This window comes from Budorcas taxicolor, chromosome 14, assembly GCF_023091745.1.
Source record: "Budorcas taxicolor isolate Tak-1 chromosome 14, Takin1.1, whole genome shotgun sequence".
NCBI lineage: Eukaryota > Metazoa > Chordata > Mammalia > Artiodactyla > Bovidae > Budorcas > Budorcas taxicolor.
Window position 1 is genome coordinate 70,646,819 of NC_068923.1, and position 18,578 is coordinate 70,665,396.

Sequence of the window (18,578 nt, forward strand, 5' to 3'; positions counted from 1 at the left end):
TTATAATATTAGCTTATCATATGTGATCTTTATTATGTCAAAATATGTTCCTTCTACATCCCATTTGTTGATTTTTGTTGTGAAAGGATGTTATATTTTGTCAAATGGTATTTTTTCTGCATCCATTGAGATGATCATATAACTTTTATTTTTCATTCTATTATGTAGTATATCATGTTTATTCATATGTATATGTTAACCTAGAGTCTTAGAGATAAATCTGACTTGATTATGATGGAAAGTCCCTTTAATGTGCTGCTGAATTCAGGTTGCTAATATTTTGTTGAGATTTTTGTATTTATATTCATCAGAGATATTGGCCTATACTTTTCTTTTTTTATATTGTTTTTATCTGGCTTTGGTATTGGAATAATGCTGTCTTTTTTAAAAAAAGATTTTTATATAACATTTATATATAAAAATTTTAAGTAACTTTAATAGAGACAAGAGTGTTCATGAATATATACATGCTAAAAATGCTAACCAGCAATTTAAATTCACTAAATCAGACTAACAGCATTAAGTACTTGCCTACATTAAAATACAAACTAAAGAGGATTCCCTCTGCCTTCCACAGAGTGTGGACTTGAACTTAGTTGGTTCCTTATATTAAAAAAGAGAAAAGAGAAGAAGGCATTTGTTCTCTCAAGATCTAAGAGTACTATCAAATGTCAGTGTATTAAATCTGTTAGTCTTTTCTTCCTGGTCATAGATGAACTGGAGACATGTAAAGATGAAATTTAACCTGTTCAACTATGATACATAATACTGTATTGAATAAATAGTAATAGACTAAGACTAGATTATGGGTTTCCCAGGTGGTGCTAGTGGTAAAGAACCCACCTGAAAAGGCAGGAGACATAAAAGATGCAGGTTTGACCCCCAGGTCAGGAAGATCCCCTGGAGGAGGGCATGGCCACCCACTTCAGTCTTCTTGCCTGGAGAATCCCATGGACAGAGAAGCCTGGCAGGCTACAGTCCATAGAATCTCACAGAGATAGACACAACTAAAGCAACTCAGCATGCACCCAAGACTAGTTTATATCTAAAGATCCATGCAACTATGATTCTAGTATAGTAATTGCTGAAGTAAAAGAAAAAATTGAATCATTACAGTTGTGTAGCAATGTATTTGTACCTAATCTGAATACCATCTTTAATCTTGGAAGATGGTTTTCTCACAAAAGTTTTTTCATACAATTACTTTAAGATTATTTACTCTTCAGCTTTTCTAGAAGAGTTTGTTAGAACTTGGTATTAATTCTTCTTTAAATATTTGTGGAATTCACCTGTGAAACCATCTGTTCCTGGGATTTCCCTAGTTGGAAGATTTTTGTGATTACTGATTGTATCTTCTCACTCATTATTGGTCTGTTTAGATTTTTTATTTCTTCATGATTCAGTCTTGGTAAGATTGTGTGTTTCTAGGAATTTATCTATTTCTTCTAGATTATCTAGTTTGGTGTGTAATTTTTCAGATTCTTACAATCCATTATTTTTTATCCACTTTAATATCCCCTATTTCATTTGTGATCTTATTTATTGGAATTTTCCATTTTTCTTATTAGTCTAGACAAAGGTTAACCAATTTTGTTACTCTTTAAAAAAATAAAGCTCTTAATTTCATTTTATATTGTTTTTCTGGTCTTCATTTTACTTATTTCCACTCTGACCTTTGTTATTTCCTTCTTTTTGCTAACTTCGGGTTCTGTTCTGCTTTCTTGAGATATAAAGTTAGGTTGTTTGAGATCTTTCTTAATATATGCATTTATCACTGTAAACTTCTAGGAACTGTTTTTGTATAATCCTATGGTTTTGTATATTTCCATTTTTGTTTGCTTTGATTTTTTTTTTAATTCCTTTTTGATTTCTTCTTTGAACCATTGTTCAGGAGTGTGTTGTTTAGTTTGTAGGTTTTCTAGCTTCCTCATGTTGTTGACTTCTAGTTTAATACTATTGTGGTTAGGAAAGATACCTGGTATGAATTTAAAATTTTATTTAATTTTGAAGTATAGTTGATTAACAGTGCTGTGTTAGTTTCAGTGTACAGCAAAATGATTCAGAGACACATATGCATGTATGTATTTTTTTTCAATTTCTAATTGTTTTCCCATTTAGGTTATTATAGAATATTAAGCAGAGTTCCCTGTGCTATACAGTAGGTCCCCGTTAGTTATCTGTTTTAAATGTAGCAGTATGGTGGGCTGCCGTCTATGCAGTCACACAGAGTCGGACACGACTGAAGCGACTTAGCAGCAGCAGCAACAGCAGCAGCAGCAGCGTGTACATGTCAATCCCAAACTCTCGATCTATCCCATCCCACCAACCTTCTGCCCTGGTAACCATAAGTTTATTCTCAAAGTCTATAAGTCTGTTTTCTGCTTTGTAAATAAGTTTCTATCATTTTTTTAAGTTTCTGCATTAAATGATATCATATATTTGTCTTTCTCTGTGTGATTTACTGTACTTAGTATGATAATCTCCAGGTCCATCCATGTTGCTTCAAATGGCATTATTTATTTTGTTTTAATGGCTGGGTAATATTCCTTTATATAGATGTACCTCATCTTCTTTATCCATTCAACTCTTGATGCACATGTAGGTTGTCCCCATGTCTTGGCTATTGTGAACAGAGCTACAATGAACATTTGAGTACATGTATCCTTTCAAGCCACTTTTTACTCTGATATATGCCTGGAAGGGGGATTCCTGGATCTTATGATAGGTGTCTTTTTAGTCTTTTTAAGGAACCTCCATACTGTTTTCCTTAGTGGCTGTACCAATTTACATCCCCATCGACAGTGAAGGAGTTCCTTTTTCTCTACACCCTGTCCATTGTTTGTATATTTTTTTGCAATGGCCATTCTGACTGGTGTGATGTGGTATCTCATATAAGATTTGCATACCTCTAATAATTAGTAATGTTGAGCATCTTTTCATGTGTCTGTTCACCATCTGGGTGTCTTCTTTGGAAAAATGTCTATTTAGATCTTTTTTATACTGAGTTGCATGAACTGTTTATAAATTTTGTAGGCTAATACCTTGTTGGTCACAGAGTTTGCCAGTATTTATTCCCATTCTTTGGGTTGTCTTTTTTGTTTTGTTAATCGCTTCCTTTGCTGTGCAAAAGCTTTTGCGTTTAATTAAGTCCCATTTGTTTATTTTTGCTTTTATTTCCCTTATTCTAGGAGAGGAACTGAAAAATATATTGCTGTGATTTATTTCAGAGTGTCTTGTTTGCGTTTTTCTAAGAGTTTTGTAGAATCTGGTCTTACGTTTAGGTCTATAATCCATTTTGAGTTTTTTTTTTGTATGGCGCCAAAGAATGTTCTAACTTTGTTTTTTTATGTGTAGCTGTCCAATTTTCCCAGAATCACTGTCATTTCTCCTTTTTAAGTTCTTATTTCCTTTGTTGTAGTTTAATTAACCATAGGTGCATGGGGTTATTTCTGGGCTTTCTGTCCTGTTGCAATGATCTATAAGTCTACCTTTGTGCCAGTACCACAATGTTTTGATTACTATAGCTGTGTAGTATAGTCTGAAAGCAGGGATCCTGATTCCTCCCAGCTCTGTTTTTCTTAAGATTACTTTGGCTATTTGGGGTCTTTTGTGTCTCCATGTAAATTTTAGGGTGTGTGTGTGTGTGAAAAATGCCATTGGTAGTTTGATAGGGATTGCATTGAATTTGTAGCTTGCCTTGGTTAGTATTCATTTTGACAGTGTTGATTCTTTCAATCCAAGAACATTGGTATATCTTTCCATCTGTTTGTGTCATCTTAGATTTCTTTCATCAGCATCTTAGTTTCCAGAGGACAGGTCTTCTGCCTCCTTAGGTTGTTTATTCCTAGGTATTTTATTCTTCTTGTTGTGGTGCTAAGTGAGATTGTTTCTTTCTTTTTTTTTTTTTATAGTTTTTTATTTTTTTAATTTTAAAATCTTTAATTCTTACATGTGTTCCCAAACATGAACCCCCCTCCCACCTCCCTCCCCATAACATCTCTGTGGGTCATCCCCATGCACCAGCCCCAAGCATGCTGTATCCTGCGTCAGACATAGACTGGCGATTCAATTCTTACATGATAGTATACATGATAGAATGCCATTCTCCCATATCATCCCACCCTCTCCCTCTCCCTGAGTCCAAAAGTCCGTTATACACAGCTGTGTCTTTTTTCCTGTCTTGCATACAGGGTCGTCATTGCCATCTTTCTAAATTCCATATATATGTGTTAGTATACTGTATTGGTGTTTTTCTTTCTGGCTTACTTTAATTTCTCTTTCTGATCTTTCGTTTTTAATGTATAGAAGTGCAACATGGGCCAGTGGGGTGATTCTCAGGTAAGGTTTTTTTTTTGTTTGTTTGTTTGTTTGTTTTTTGTTGTTGCTGTTTTAGCAGATCGTAGGCAGGCTTCCTGCCTGAAGTTTAGAATGTGATCAGCAGGAACCACATCCTTGAATACTCTCTGATATATTATCTGCCTTTTTCCTAATCTCTCTCCTCCTCCAGTCATGAAGGTTCCACCTCAAAACTCTTGATCTCACAGAGGACAAATGGGTTTTTCCCATGGTGTCAACACAATTGGAGAAGTCAGGCACTCACTCATTACTCTCCTTTTCCCTGTAGTAAAGGTTGCCAAGAGCTGCTTTAGTCCTGTGTCATGCTACCTTGGGAGAGGCACAGCGCTGGCAGTTTCCTTCTCTAATGCATCCAAACTCGTTCAGATTTTACTCCAGCGGAGTGCTGGAATTTCTAATCTGAAGTCATGGAGTCCTACAGAGCAATGGTCCCCAAACTTTTTGGCACCAGGGACAATGGAAGACAGTTTTTCCACAGACTTGTGCTGTGAGGGAAGATGGCATTACATTTATTATTCTCTTTATTTCTATTATAATCACTTCAGCACAACCTCAGATCATCAGGCATTAGATCCCAGGGAGGATGGCACCCCTGCCACAAAGGGACTGTCATCTGTGGGTGTCTTCCCTAATCAACCCTCTCCAGGTATACCTCTAACACAGCTGAAAGAGGCTGATGGAAGTTCATAGGTTCCTGTTGGTTCCATAGCCAGTACCAATGTCTGTCTGCTTATTCAATGCACAGTGGGCAAGACTTTCCCTAGGTCCTTGGTGTGTGGTGGTGGATCCCACAACTCCCAAAGAGGCCCTATTATTCATGTAAAATTCATGTTGAATTTTTGTTCTTAAAATGGGGGACAAAAAAAGAGTGACATCATATACCACCTTGCTATCAATATCACTCTCTCAATCTAGCTAGTTATCTTAAAAGACAACTTTTCATGTCTGCCTTTATTCCTTCATTGTTCATCCCCTCTAAATAGCATGGAACTTGGTTTCCAATTTTCTTTCTACCAGATTGGTTGATATTCACTAATGACTTCATAATCATCTACTTGTAGGTCTCTCATCCCGCATCCTCTTTTATATCTGCTTACTTGACACATCCAGGTATTTTCTTTCCTTGTTACTTCTTCTTCCACACTGTGTAGATATTCTCCAAAACTATGTCTTTGACTTTTAGTGCGCTTGCTCCTTGGAAAAATCATAGTCAATATAATAATCATTTCTAAATAGATAGCTCTCATATCTGTGTCCAACCTGACTTCTTTCTAAAGCTGTCATACTTAATATTTAACTGCTTTCTAGACTTCTTTACCTGTCTGGTCTGAAGGTAATGCCAGTTCATTATGTCCAAAATTTAAAACTCCTCAGCTCTGTTCTGTCACTTTTCTCCTAATGACCGAGGTTTAAACATAAAGGACATTTCTCCACCATTTTTTGATCATCATACCTCATCAAACACACTAAAAGTTGTTCATTGAGGTTCCTTACTTCTCTTAAACCAAGATTGCCCTGTTTTCCCCACATTCAACAACTCCATCTTCAATCTAGTATACACTTGACCAAATAATCTTCAAACATAGCTCTAAGCACTCACTTCCTGTTCTAAAACCTAAAATATTTGCATACTACTCATAGAACAATGTTCAGACTCCAAGTTTGTTATTGGTCAATGTCAGGCTTCAGAAATTTTTATCAAGCTATTTTCCATAATTGTTCTTTAACATAGAACTATCCTGCGCTTCCTTTCTGTGTGTATTGCAAAATGCTATTCACTCTGCCTAGAATTCCCTATTCCTGCCAACTTCTCCATGCAGGCAGGTCTAGATTTTACTCATTCTTCAAGAGATTAGCTTAAATTCCATCTTTATTGTGAAATATTTCTTAGTCTTCCAGCTGGAAGTAATCTCTCTTTTATGAAGTCTTAGATTATTTTTGTCTTTATTTCATCTAGGGCATCAGTCACTCTTGGCTTTGTACTATTATAATAATTTTAAGGCAACTTTAACAAGTACTTATGAAACACTTGCGTGTATAAGGCAAACTGGTAGATACTATGGATGCAAAAGTGTATTAAAAGGGGTTCAAATCCTCAAGCAGCCCCCATCTGGTAGGTTTATAAATATTTCTCATTTTCCCTACCAAATGAAAACAAAAAAAGAATTTTGGACCTAACAGTTATTTTCTATAAAATATTAAAAAGAAAAATCAGCTAATGAAAAAATAATAAGAAGAACATTATGATCAGGAGAAACCAGAGACTATTCTCACCTTCAAGTGATTGCCACAGAAAAGTTCTCTATGTCCCAGTCTATTCTAAATTTTACCAGTTCAATTATTTTTCCTCTTCTTTCCTAGTGACTAATTTTAAAACAAATGAAAAGGAAAATTTTGTTATAAGGAATGGCTTTGAAAGTTTCCATATGAGAGGAAATTGAGGTATAATTCTAAATACAGACTCAGTAATAAGAAGTGTTTTGTGAAAACTTGGTCATAACTGACTTGTCTCATGAGACATGATACTGATGTCAACATGCTCCCCAACAGTGGTTCTCAAATGCCATCATGCTTCAGAAACACCTGAAGACTTTACTACAGCACATATCAATGGGCACCACTCCCAGGTTTTTTTATTCCAAAGATCTGGAATGGGGCCCTAAGATTTGCATTTTGATCAAGTTCTCAGATGATGTTGATGCAGTTGTTCTAGGGACCACACTTTGAGAACCATTGCTGTACAAAATTACTTTGCTCCATGAATATTTTGGAACTCTTTCCAAGAACATCCAATTGCTTACTGTTTCATGCCTCATGGGATTTTAGGGAAGAATAAATGGCTCTACATCATGATCACCTGCTGGCTACTTTGAGATCAGGAAGTCAGGCGATGATCATAACATAGGTTCTTGCAGCCTAGTTACTATTAATAATACTCTAACTAATAAGCAGTATTTTTGAGGGCTTCTGTTAGCAAACCATTATATAATAATCTCATTACTATAACAAATGCTATCAAATATGTAATATTATCAGATACAAAACCTAAGTCACACAACAGAGCCAAGATTCACAGATAGGTCTCCTAATACCAGATTATAAAGCTTTCCTCTCTCCTGAGTCTTTCCTTTGAGATAATAACTTTGTAGAGACCACAGAAGAATTATTCTGGTGTCTCTCTCACAATTTAATGGAACAGTGATAATCAATTAATACTTTTCTTCTTAAAGATAATCTTCACTGCAGTTTCTCAGAGACAATTATTCCACTGTGTCTCTTTTCTTTCATACCTTCCCTCCTATCTTGTCAACATTCCATTTCATCATTAATAGATAATGTGCTCTTGAAAGAGGCATGTGTTAGTCATGTTCATATTCTCAATGGTAAACAAGCACATTTTCTGCCACACTTTAGGCACCTAAGAATGGTTTGATTGAACTGAACTAAATGGGAGTTATCTCACATTTTATCTTCTAAATGCCATCTTATCACATGATATCAGCAATGATTAGGTTTAAATACTCAGCAAAATTCAAGCAATTTTCTGGAAAAGACTGAAGAAATACATGACTTTGTAGGGCATATATGTTTTTAATCACTTCTTGGCTCTCGATCAGTAACACCATTTCCTGGAATAATATAACAAAATAAAAACAGATACTAGAGTAATATAATAAGACTCTCACCCTCTTTCAACAGTGCTTGCTTTATGTTCTGCTCTGAGAAAAATTTATTAGCAAGCATTAAATAAAAGAAAAAAAGACTTTATGTAAAAGTGTGATTTCCCTCCTCCATACCTAAAGAGTTATCACTATCTTGTCCTAAGGGGCAAAAGTGTCTATATTATTCCTAAACATTACAGTGATAATAGTTCTATAAATGAGGAATAAAAATTATCTTCATATCTCCTTTTCAAAGGGATGCCCAGAGAAAGTAGTAAATTTCTCATTGGAAGTCATCGGGAAAAAAAAGAAATTAAAATCTTAATTAAAATTTAGAAGTTAAAACTGATGGACAAACTCCAGGGCAAAAATAAGTTATATATATTTCAGGAGCATGGCTGCCAAAGGAATTCAATTTAAAAACTGGTGTTGACAGGAGACCAGCAGTGAGAGACCATAGGAAGCAAGAAAGCATATAATTAGATACTTGATCTGTGAAATATTAAAGTTGAGTCAAGTTGATGTGAACGAAGTTATGGCATAGTGTAGAAGATCTACCATGAAACTGAGGGTAAAGACAAAAGGATCTCATAGCCAAAGGATTCAAAACAGCAAATAAACCAAGACATACCCTTGAAGGAGAGTCAATTCTCCAGTGGTGAGGGGCTTAGGGGTGGGATCACCATGGCAAGAAAAACCACATCTGAACACACATAACCTTTCCCAGTTTATCTGTACACACACATATATGTACATTATGGAAGCTTTTTTGTTTCCTTTTTACCTCTGATTTCACATACCCAGAAGCCTGAAAAATTGTAAATCCACCAAACAAAAGCTACCCTGTTCTTGGAACCTGAAGATTTCCTAGTCGTAATACCTATATTAGCCAGGCATACTAAATATCAAGCTCCAGGCTGGAGGCAAAAAATCAATAACCTAAGCAGACATTAATTGAAGCACAGAAAAAAAAGCAGTGCTTGGTGTATCTACAAGACTCAGAGCTAGGGCTCAGGTGAATTACAAACACGAGTCTGAAGCCAATATTTACACAAATTCTCTGTTCACAATATGTAATTCCAGGACAATTCTTGAAAGTTTTAAGAACAGTTTTCAGCAAATCATTGAGTGGAATGTCGTCATATACCTGAGTATTAATAGCTCTACGGGGGTTTTAAAATGCTGTGCCTAACCTGATTTTTACCCAGAATCTACTCCAAAACATAATTGTTCCCAGAATTTAGGCACAAGTCTAGTGTTTGTCAAAGAATTGGCTTTTCAAGCATGTATCTATGGTCATGATTTAATTTACACGTAAAATAAGTGGTAAGGATGGGAGAAGAAGGAAATGTTTCTCCGTCTTCATGTTTAAGTGCAAATTACATGACATTAATGTTTTAAATTATGTAATTAAATTTTAAATAAGTATTATAAATAGGAAATAAGGGATTTGAAGCAGAGCAGACTTATTAAATTTTTTGCTCTCAGTTATTAACCATATAACCTTAGGCAAATTTCTTACCCTCACTGAGCTTTGCCTTTCTAACTTCTAAATAGGATGATAATATGAAACATAATAGATAGGAGATAATAAAGTGTGTAATTTAATGTCTAAAATGCAGCAAATGTTCAATAAATTGTGCTCAGAGTGGCATTTACCACTCTGAAAATGCATATTTCTAGTCACTTCATTTGTTTCGGATATCTTCTAAGATTCTACAGCAAGCTCTAGCAATGTGTTACTTTGTATGTCAACTTTTAATATACAAAAGCAAAATTTTTTAAATTATCCCATTGTAAGCAAATTTACTTTGAATACCTAACTTTGTCTTTGTAATGTATTTTTCCTTAGAAAGCTTCCTAAATTAAAATTGAAGTTGCACAGAAACCTCCATCTGCCTGTAATTGTGCCTATGCTTATTAGTCATTACTACTAGTGAGAATCAGTTAGTAACACTAAAATTCTGTATGCTATGACTGTTTTCCCTAACTCAGAGTTCTTTGAGAAGTTCAGGGTTTTGATGATTTTTTAATTTATTCTCGGCTGTGCTGGGTCTCCATTGCTGAGGGGGCTTTTCTCTAGTTGCGGTGAGCAGGGGCTACTCTCTAGTTGTGCTGCACAGGCTTCTCACTGTGCTGCACAGGCTCTTCTTGTTGCAGAACACAGGCTCTACAACACATGGGCTTCAGTAGTTGCAATGCATGGGCTCAGTAGCTGTGGTTTCCCAGCTCTAGAACTCAGACTCAGTAGTGGCACATGGGCTTAGTTACTCCGTGGCATGTGGGATCTTCCCAGACCAGGGATTGAACCCATGTCTCCGGCACTGGCAAGAGTGATTCTTTACCTCTGAGCCACCAGGGGAGGCCTACAGCTTAGTTTTAAATTTAAAAAAAAAAAAAAAAAAAGGTGGAATCTAAGCTCTCAATTAAGTGTATATGACTAGTTTTTGAGGTATTTACCGTTGAGTAGGTTTGCATTTTGAAGACGACAGTGCCAATGGGAAGTTAGAAGCCGTGTATTCTTCAAGTTTGTTGTTACAAACAGGCACTTGTATTGTTGAATTACATCAAATGTAGTTTTCAAAATGTCAGCACACTGTCAAAAACCATGTATTTAGTGAATAGAAGAGCCCATATTGTTTTAACCTTATAAGATGGGGAAGAGACACTAAAGATTGGGAGGGAAGAGGCTGAGTTTAAATGACACTGGATCCAACTCAAAATTGTCAAGTCAGGTAGGATGTTCGCAGAGGTCATCTACCCGGAGCCATAACTTGAAAATCAAAACTTCAGGAATAAGGATAAAATTCTGGTAGTCCGTGTACAGTTTATTCAAACATACAAGAGTAAGCTGAGGGAGAAAGAGATGGAGAGTATGCATGAGAGAGCATGTGTGGGAGAGAGAATTAAATAGCATGGGAACAGGTGCCTGCCTTTTGCTGAATAAGCCAGTGCCTCAGAATGGCAGGTGGGAGGAGTGAATCTGCCCTTCCTCTATGTTCAACCCCACAAGCCTCTCATATTGAGGGCGACTTCCACCCTAGTTTCTGGAAATCCAAAGCACCAACTTAATCCAGTGTCCCCTGAATAAATAGTTATCCTCCAGTCCTAAAGGAAAAACTGCCTGTGTGGGATTTATTGGATGAGAACTCGCCTGTCTATTGGCCTATATGCTTGACTTAGAGGATTTTGAGTGATTTTCATTGTACATAATTTTCCTTTACATGTTTGTTCAAGAAACAAATCTTAAAGAACTGATTCTACTATATCCCAAAATAGGATCACTTCCAATCAGCATTCTACAACAGAAATAGGAAGAAGTATATGTTCAGTTCAGTTGCTCAGTTTTGTCCAAATCTTTGCGACCCTATGGACTGCAGCATGCCAGGCTTCTCTGTTTATCAACAACTCCCGGAGCATGCTCAAACTCATGTCCATCGATGCTGGTAATGCCATCCAATGGTCTCATCCTCTGTCATTCCCTTCTCCTCCTGCCTTCAATCTTTCCCAGCACCAGGGTCTTTTCTAACAAGTCAGTTCTTCACATGAGGTAGCCGAAGTATTGGAGCTTCAGTTTCAGCATCGGTCCTTCCAATGAATGTTCAAGACTCATTTCTTTTAGGATTGACTGGTTTGATCTCCTTGCAATCCAAGGGTCTCTCAAGAGTCTTCTCCAACACCCAGTTTAAAAGCATTAATTCTTCGGCACTCAGCTTTCTTTATGGTCCAACTCTCACATCCATACATGACTATTGGAGAACCATAGCTTTGACTAGACAGACCTTAGTTGGGCAAAGTAATGTCTCTACTTTTTAATATGTTGTCTAAGTTTGTCACAGCTTTTATTCCAAGGAGTAAGCGTTTTTTAATTTCATGGCTGCAGTCACTATCTGCAGTGATTTTGGAGCCCAAGAAAATAAAGTCCGTCACTGTTTCCATTGTTTACCCATCTATTTGCCATGAAGTGATGGGACCAAATGCCAAGGTCTTAGGTTTCTGAATGTTGAATTTTAAACCAGTTTTTTCACTCTCCTCTTTCACCTTCATCAAGAGTCTCTTTGGTTCCTCTTCTCTAGGGTGAAGAGTGGTGTCATCTGCATATGTGAGGGAATCTTGATTCCAGCTTGTGCTTCCTCCAGTCTGGCATTTTGCATAACATACTTTGTATATAAGTTAAATAAGCAGGGTGACAATATGCAGCCTTGATGTACTCCTTTCCCAATTCTGAACCAGTCTGCTCTTCCATGTCAGGTTCTAATTGTTGCTTCTTGACCTGCATGCAGATTTCTTAGGAGGCAGGTAAGGTGGTCTTGTATTCCTACCTCTTTAAGAATTTTCCAGTTTGTTGTGAAGTGTATGTAGCAAGTATAAATTACCAGGTCATAACTTTGAAATATGCAAAAATATCATACCTCATAGTTTTGTTTTGTTTTTATAAATCAACACAAACCCCCATTCTAACTGATTTTAGTTCATTCTAGTTAAAATTAGTTTATTCCAAATTTAAATTAGCTACCTAGGAGGCTCTTTTTCCTCTCTTCCTTTTCTAGGTTCTTATACAACTTCATGGGGATTTGTGAACAGTGTGGCATGGGTGGGGGAAGGTCAGCTATTGGTCAGCATCTGGTCACTCATGGATAATTTTGCCCTCCTCTGTCCCTGACATCTCATCCTCCCAGGTTGACATTCACTGAGCTACACTATCCCATTGATCATAGTCATTGTTTGACAAAGTTTATGTTCCTCTCTCCATATAAAGAAGACTTTTCTAATCCATTATCCTGTTTTCATCCACTTCTCTTCCACTCTTGAGACCATAAGATATGTTAACACTTTCCCTGAACTTTGCAGGGACCATAGGAAGATGTCTTATGGAGGTATCTCAAATCGTATCTGCCTATTCACATCATACCGACACTTCTATTTCACTGCTACTGCACCAAGTTGATGAGGTATAAGAATAATCTCAAATTATGCTGGCTTCTTGATTCCTACCTTAGAAGTAATCATAGTTCTTTTCTTCCCACTCAGTAACAAACTTAAATGGAAGGTAAAAAAAGGTTCATTCATCTGCCTCCATTTGGAACTAACCGCAGGGTTAACATATAGCACAACCAACTTATATCTCAGACAGTTGCATCTAGTTCACTTTATCTAGTTTTTTCTTGACTCTTACCTCACCAAGTCCAACTGAAAGGATCTTTGTCAAGATTGGGAAAAGTGAACCAACTTTTTTGGCATGGACTTTATACTACAAGCTTTTCAGTTTCTACTTCTGAAAAAGACAAAACCCAACTCCTGCAATTCAAAAGTCATTATTACTTTTACCTTTGTCTTGAAGTTCAAAAATCTATTTCAAAATGCAAAAGGGAGACATCATTCTTTTTTTTTTCCACTCTGTACTTCCACAGTAAATCTCTACTATCTGTGGAAATTAAGATCATGTTTATGAGCAGGAACTCTCTTTTCCCACACCCTCACTACCCTTGAGCCCCTCACTCTCTCCATAAATGTACAAATTACTGGTAGGCATGGATACATAAGTGCGTAACAAAGCAAATGACTAAATTAGATGTGATCAATTTTATCCCATTCACGTTGATTTGAAAGGTCTTCATTCATTTTATCTTTTTTGTAATACTGTATTCTGTAACAGTAGCAAATACTATAAGATTTTATTTTTTTAAAAAAGTGGAAGTAACTTGAAATTGGGAAAATTAGGGCTGTGTATTTTTTTTCCTCTAGAATCTGGAAAAGGCTGCTGTTAGTTGTTTCTTGTTTTCTTGTATTTCTATTGGAATCTATTCAACTAAGAAACCCTAGTGTTTTCTGGAATTACAGTTTGAGCACTACCGTGAAACCATCCAATAATACTACATTAACTTGTTCCATCTTTCAAAGATCTGGAAACAACTGTTTTTTACATGGGTTTCACACAGTCAAAAGTCAAGAGTGATTGTGGGACCCCAATATAGCTCATATGTTATTATAAGCAAAATTCTATGGGCTTTTGCAGATACAGGGCTACAGGGCAACAGTGTGTGTGTGTGTGTGTGTGTGTGTGTGTGTGTGTGTGTGTATTTAAATGCATATTTAATTTTTTTGCTGTTTGTATTGGTTTTAAGTGAAAGACAGCCAACAACTATGAAGGAAATAGGAATTAGAAAGGATTTCCATCATGAGAGAATGTCTCCCAGCAGTTCTTGGTTTAGGCAATATACTTCTTTCCAAAACTCATTCAAAAAGTATTTCAGCCATTCTTATTACTTCAGAGGATTTGAAAGGAGTTTCACAAGATAACTGCACTTCCTCCAATTCTCCCTTTTTATTGATTTGAGCAATAGTAGATAAAAACAGAAGAGACAGTAAAATAACAATTGATAGGACCCATGGAGTTGAGAAAGAAAGCATCTATCCCTTACAAGCTGAGCTTTGAACAGTTGCAAGCGAACATTTACTGCTCTCAACAAACCCCAGATGTAGGATACAGAAGCGAACCATATGGGTCAGAGGCAGAAAGAAAACTAAGAAAAAAGAAGATGTAGAACAGAGCAAGAATCTGATAGATTTTTCTAAATAAGCCCAGCTAGGGGCTTTACCACTAGCAAGAAAAGAGTTAATAATTGGTGGCTGTCCCACAGGTAGAAGGGCAATAAGGAGCAGCATTGTTGCAATGGATTTGCAATCCAAAGCTTAAAAAGTACTACAAGCAATCCACAAACAACTGTCTTAAACCTCTGTTAACTATAAAAGGAATGAGTAGCTAGGTTTAGAAAAGAACCAGAGATCAAATTGCCAGCATTCATTGATTCAAAGGGGAAGCAAGGGAATTCCAGAAAAATATCTACTTCTGCTTCATTGACTATGCTAAAGCCTTTGACTGTGTGGATCACAACAAACTCTGGAAAATTCTAAAAAATGGGAATACCAGACTACTTTACCTGTCTCCTGAGAAACCTATGCAAGTCAAGAAACAACAGAACCAGACATAGAACAGACTGGTTCCAAATTGGGAAAGTAGTACTTCAAGACTGTATGTTTTCACTCTGCTTATTTAACTTACATGCAGAGTACATCATGTAAAATGCTAGGCTGGATAAATCACAAGCTGGAATCAAGATTGCTGGGAAAAATATCAACAACTTCAGATATGCAAATGATACTATTAATGGCAGAAAGTGGAAAAGATGAATGTGAGAGAGGAGAATGAAAAAGCTGGCTTGAAATTAAAACATTAATAATTAACATTAATGTTTCAAGCCAGCTTTATTAATTAAAAACCTAAGATCATGATATCTGGTCCTATCACTTCATGGCAAATAGAAGGGGGAAAAGTGGAAGCAGTGAAAGAGTTTATTTTTGGGGGCTCCAGAATCACTGCGGACATTGATTACAGCCGTGAAATGAAAGGACACTCCTTGGAAGGAAAGCTATAACAAACCTAGACAGCTTATTAAAAAGCAGAGACATCACTTTGCCCACAAAGGTCCATATAGTCAAAACCATGCTTATGGTTTTCCCAGTAGTTATTTACAGATGTGAGAGTTGGACCATAAAGAAGGCTGAGCCAAAGAATTGATACTTTCAAGTTGTGATGCTGGAGAAAATTCTTGGGAGTCCCTTGGACAGCAAGGAGATCAAAAAAGTCTATCCTAAAGGAAATCAACCGTGAATATTCATTGGAAGGACTGATGCTGAAGCTCCAATACTTTGGCCACCTGATGTGAAGAGCTGACTCATTGGAAGAAGACCCTGATGCTGGAAAAGACTGAAGGCAAAAGGAGAAGAGGGTGGCAGAGGATGAGATGGTCATGAATTTGAGCAAACTCTGGGAAATAGTGAAGGACAGGAGTGCCTGCTGCTGTTGCTGCTAAGTCGCTTCAGTTGTGTCCAACTCTGTGCAATCCCATAGGCGGCAGCCCACCAGGCTCCCCTGTCCCTGGGATCCTCCAGGCAAGAACACTGGAGGGGGTTGCCATTTCCTTCTCCAATGCACGAAAGTGAAAAGTGAAAGTCAAGTTGCTCAGTCGTGTCCGACTCTCAGCAACCCCATGAACTGCAGCCTACCAAGCTCCTCCATCCATGGGATTTTCCAGGCGAGAGTACTGGAATGGGTTGCCATGTCTATATTGCAAAAAATCTGAGAAGACTTAGCAACTGAACAACAACAAAGAGTAGATTTTAAGTTTCAAATAATTTTTTATCGATCTCAAGTATCCAGTAAAATAACCTGTCCAGACATTATTAAGGAAGGCACATAAATGAGAAGGGTTCATATAAGACTGCAGTTACTATTGTGGATCACTGACAGATTTACAGAACTGTAAGATGGAGTACTTCTATTGGAACAAGTCAGCAAGCAACCTTTTTAAGCTGTGTCTGAACAGAGCCTAAACGTATTAAAGCCAATAAAGACCTGCCAAAAAGTACACATAATTACATCTTTGAAACTAAGGTGCACAGTTACTGAAAGGTTGTTGATGAACCACGAAAGACACCGGGACTCTTGGCCACCAGGAAAGAATTCAGTCCAGGGCCAGAGACAAGGCTTGATCACTCAGAGCTTTTGTGTGATAAAATTTTACCAAAGTATAAGAGAGATAGAGAAAGCTTCTGAAATAGACATCAGAAGGGGGCAGAAAGAGTGCCCCCTGCTAGTCTTTAGCCAGGTGTTATATAGCTACTAATAGTCTGCTAATTAGAGAAAGGAAATGTTTCCAAACTCAGAGAATGGCACCAGGCCCCTCACTCACAACATGCATTTTGAGATAACACTGGCACAAGGTGAGTGCTGTGAATCTTGAAGAAAGACAGATTTCCAAGCAAATACAGGTCTCATTAAAGTAGCTTAAGAGAACATTTGCCTGAGTAAAACATACTGGTTTGTTTTGTCAAGTCGGTTCTGAGTCTTAGGGAGAACCAACTTGAAGACAGAGTCTAGGGTAAATACATAGTTTGTTAACATAGCTTAAGACAAACATTTCCATAAGAAAAATGCATTTGTTAGCTCAAGATTTGAGAAAAGTTCGGGTGGAGCCAGGTGTCATCATGTTAACACAGAATTTTAGTAGAAACCTCTTTTTAAATTTGTGTAGAGAAGGGGAAAAAATCTCAACACTTGTGCTTTGTTTCCTCCTGCCACTTGAGAAATATAAAAACGTCTGACACTTGCAGCCTATTTCCTCCATTTAGAGACCCCTGGCCTTCCTGCCTGTTACCCTCTCATTACTGTTTCTAAAATCAGTAATGTTATAACTTTTATATGGTAGTGTTTTCTCTTCCTGAAATAGTATAATTAACTAGACTACGTTAACTGAATGATGAAAGTGAAAGAAGAGAGTGAAAAAGTTGGCTTAAAACTCAACATTCAGAAAACGAAGATCATGGCATCTGGTCCCATCACTTCACGGTAAATAGATGTGGAAACAGTGACAGATTTTATTTTTTTGGACTCCAAAATCACTTCAGATGATGATAGCAGCCATGAAATTAAAAGACACTTACTCCTTGGAAGAAAAGTTATGACCAACCTAGATAGCATATTTAAAAGCAGAGACATTACTTTGCCAACAAAGGTTTGTTTAGTCAAAGCTATGGTTTTTCCAGTAGTCATGTATGGATGTGAGAGTTGGACTATAAAGAAAGCTGAGCACCGAAGAATTGATGCTTTTGAACTGTGGTGTCGGAGAAGACTCTTGAGAGTCCCTTGGACTGCAAAGAGATCCAACCAGTCGATCTTAAAGGAAATAAGTCCTGAATATTCACTGAAAGGACTGATGCTGAAGTTGAAACTCCGATAATTTGGTTACCTGATGTGAAGAACTGACTCATTAGAAAAGACCCTGATGCTGGGAAAGATTGAAGTCAGGAGGAGAAGGGGATGACAGAGGATGAGATGGTTGGATGGCATCGCCAACATGATGGACATGAGTTGGAGTAAGCTCTGGGAGTTGGTGATGGACAGGAAGGACTGGCGTGCTGCAGTCCACATGAATCAGTGCTCAGTTGGACACGACTGAGCAACTGAACTGAATAACGGCATCCTAAAACTGGGAAAATATGACAGTAGTTTGATAATAGCATCAAAAATATCCCCAAATTTCTCAAAGGATTTCGCCCCTAGTTTTAAGATATAACTAATATACAGTACTCTATAAATGTGAGATATAGAACATAACAATTTGACTTACATATATCGTAGAATGATAATTATAAGTTAACATCCATCATCCCATATGGGTAAAAAAGAAAAAAAATTTCTTATGGTAAGAACTCTTTAGAACTTGCTCTCTTAACAACTTTCAAATATACTATACCTCAGTGTTAACTGAAGTTGTCATGTTTTACATTACATCTCTGTGGTGACCCAAGGACGAAAGAGCAGATAAAACCAAGGAGGGTCTTGGAATCCAGAAATGGAAAAACCAGACCCTTATTGTCCTTCCCTCCCCCATGTTGTATCTATTCATGGATTTCAGATTCTCCTGAGCAGTATAACCTGTCTCCCCTCCTACTCCACAGGGAGAAAATATTTGCCTTACTCTCCATGCCCCCCACCCA